The sequence below is a fragment of the Octodon degus genome, unplaced genomic scaffold (assembly GCF_000260255.1).
Source record: "Octodon degus isolate 3935 unplaced genomic scaffold, OctDeg1.0 scaffold00071, whole genome shotgun sequence".
Classification (NCBI taxonomy): Eukaryota; Metazoa; Chordata; class Mammalia; order Rodentia; family Octodontidae; genus Octodon; species Octodon degus.
The window spans coordinates 7,757,362-7,760,081 of NW_004524647.1; the positions used below are offsets into that span (position 1 = coordinate 7,757,362).

Sequence of the window (2,720 nt, forward strand, 5' to 3'; positions counted from 1 at the left end):
CAAACTGCATTTCTTCCCAGAGTTATGGTATGTCTTTGCAGTACCGAAGTTGAAAATGAAAACTGCAAATAGAAGGTAACTCCCCAATACAACCTTCTAATAGACTTACAGTAGGTTTGTGAAAATCTGCCCTCACAAATAAACAGGCCACAGATCACGTGTTGATCTGTACATAAAATAAAACTGAAAGTCAGAAAGCACATTCTGGAGAATATATTCCAGTAAGTGAATGAAAACCAAGGTACACTACTACCCATGAGGAAATAAAGTAAATTTTTCTGCAACTCTTATTCAAACCTTAACAAAAAAGATTTACGTGTAAATGTTAAGTTCTTCAAAGTATAAAAGACTTTTTGTTATTTTGTTCAAAAAAAGTTTTAAATTCACAACATAAATAAGACAAAAGAACATTCTGTTCCAAGGTGACTGTTCTCAGAGTTGCCTCACTTGTTGCTTCCTCCTAACGTATCCCTAAGTGCAAAGAGAACCAGTTGGTAATGGTGCAGAAGATTCACTGCAGACTCAGCAGGCCTCCTCATCCTGTGCTTCCTGTGGATGTGGTGAATCTGGTGCTTGACTTCTGTATTCCCCTTCAATGTCCGATCCACCTTCACCTCTGGCAGCATGGTGGCCCTGGGGAGAAATGCCACAGGTTTTGTCTGTGGGAACAGCTCCTTTCTACTGGGGTAAGATAGTAAAAAATGCTTCTTGCCAGTCTCTTGTTTGCAGGTATTCCAGAATAATCTCAAATACATGATTAACTGCCAGAACTTTCCAATTATTCATCTTCACAAAATTTCCAATAGGAAGCTGGGCATGATCAATCCTATAATCCGATGCTTGTTTATATGTGAATCCCTTATGATGGTTGTGATCTACCAGTCCTCCAATCACATAGGCCTTTGACTCATCTAATTCCTGCAGGACGTTAGGGGAGTCTGATGTAAGATAGACCAGGTCTTCTTTTTTTATGAGTTCACTAAAGTGCTCTGGTTTGATGTGGATATCCTTCCAGTTGACCGGTCCTTTGTCATTGTCATCCATGTTCTTTTTCAACTGGCCTCCATGGCTTGTCAAGTAAAACTGCGCAGGATGCAGCACTCTTCAGTTTTCTGCATAACATCTCTGAATCTGCTTATGAAGTTTCTTAATATCCTTTAAGACCATTAAATCATCAAAACTATAGTCAATGATAAGGTGCAGTGTACTATGGACAACTTGTCTTCAAGCACGTTTCCTGTCGTTTCCATCTGAGTTTGATTCCAAGTGACACTGTCACTCTAATTTCTTTCTCTTGCGTTTTTCCTTCCGCTTTTGTTTGCGGAGTTCTCATTGTTCTTCCCATTGTTTCTGCTTCATTAGCTTCTTCATTTGGCGTTTAGATACTGGCTCAGCCCCTTCATTTACTCTTGGTTTCTGGCCCTCCTCTCGTTCTTCACTTAAGTCTTGCTTTCTTTCAGCACCAGAAGTCTCAATCAAATCTGGTGTGTCTGATGACATTATTTGATGTCTCTGAAAAACGGTCCAAAGAGTGGATGAGAAACGTGGAACAAGCTCAGAAGGCCTTTCTGAAGTGCTCTTGAGCTTGCTCGCGAGTCTTCCTTGGAAAGTTCAACTCCCACACATCTGTTTTTGTGTGAGCACCATGCAGTTTCTAATCACTGTGGCTCTGTAATGTAAGTCCAGTTCCTGGGCTGGGATGCCTCCCATTTTGCCTTTGCTGCTCACGATTGCCTTTGCCACTCTGAGTCTCTTTTGGTTCTATGTAAATTTTAGGATTACCTTTTCTAGTTCTGTAAGAATGCTGTTGGCATTTTTATGACAATTATGTTAAATCTGTGTAGTTTTGGTAATATGAGCATTTTGATGAAAAAAAAAATATATATATATATAATTATTCGCTTGTCTAGGAATAGAGGATATCTTTCCGTTTGCTGATGTTTTCTTCAACCTGTTTTCGGGATATTATAGTTTTCATTATAGAGGTCTTTCACTTCCTATGTTAATTCCTAAGCATTTAATTTTTTGAAGCTATTGTGAATTGAATTGTTTTTTAAATTGGTTCTAGCTATGAATTGTGCTACTATAAACTAGGGTGTGCATGAGGGAAATAATTATTTTTAATACAACTCCTATTCATACTAACATCTAATGGGTTTATTTTAGATGAATAATTTTTTAAATTTTAATTTTTAACAAGATATTGACAATTCACAAGAAAAACTCTTTGAATATAAACCAAAATTATGTCCAGCAAAACTGACTAAAAGCAGAACTGTTTTCAAGTACTAAAACCAGAAACTGTTAGCAATGTATAGGAACTCCAAGAATATAGCTTCCATGGAACCTTCCTGAAGGATCTGCTGAAGCACAGGTATCATAAAACAAAATAACTACACAATTACTTGGGAGGCTGAGGCAGAAGGATCACAAGTTCAAGACCAGTTTGAGTCACTCAGTGAGACCCTGACTCTAAATAAAATGAAAATTTCAGAAAGAGCTAGGGTGTGCCTCAGTGGCATTTACCTAGAATGAGCAAGGCCCTGGGTTCAATCAATCCCCGGTAGTGATTGTTTTCAAATAGGTGTTATTAAAAGGGAGAGAAAATATGGTGGCTGAATGCTCTGAAAATATGGAGAGTATAAGCATTAAAGAGGGAGGGGTGGGAGCCAGATAACCTCTTACAGACTCTTGGGACAGGGGCCTGGGAAAGGTTTTTT

At 38.4% G+C, this 2,720-nt stretch overlaps 1 pseudogene; it reads right to left on the minus strand.

Moving 5' to 3' along the window:
• Positions 1 to 522: 522 nt before the first annotated feature.
• Positions 523 to 1,607, minus strand: LOC105742750 (annotated as a pseudogene).
• Between the last annotated feature and the right edge of the window lie 1,113 nt (positions 1,608 to 2,720).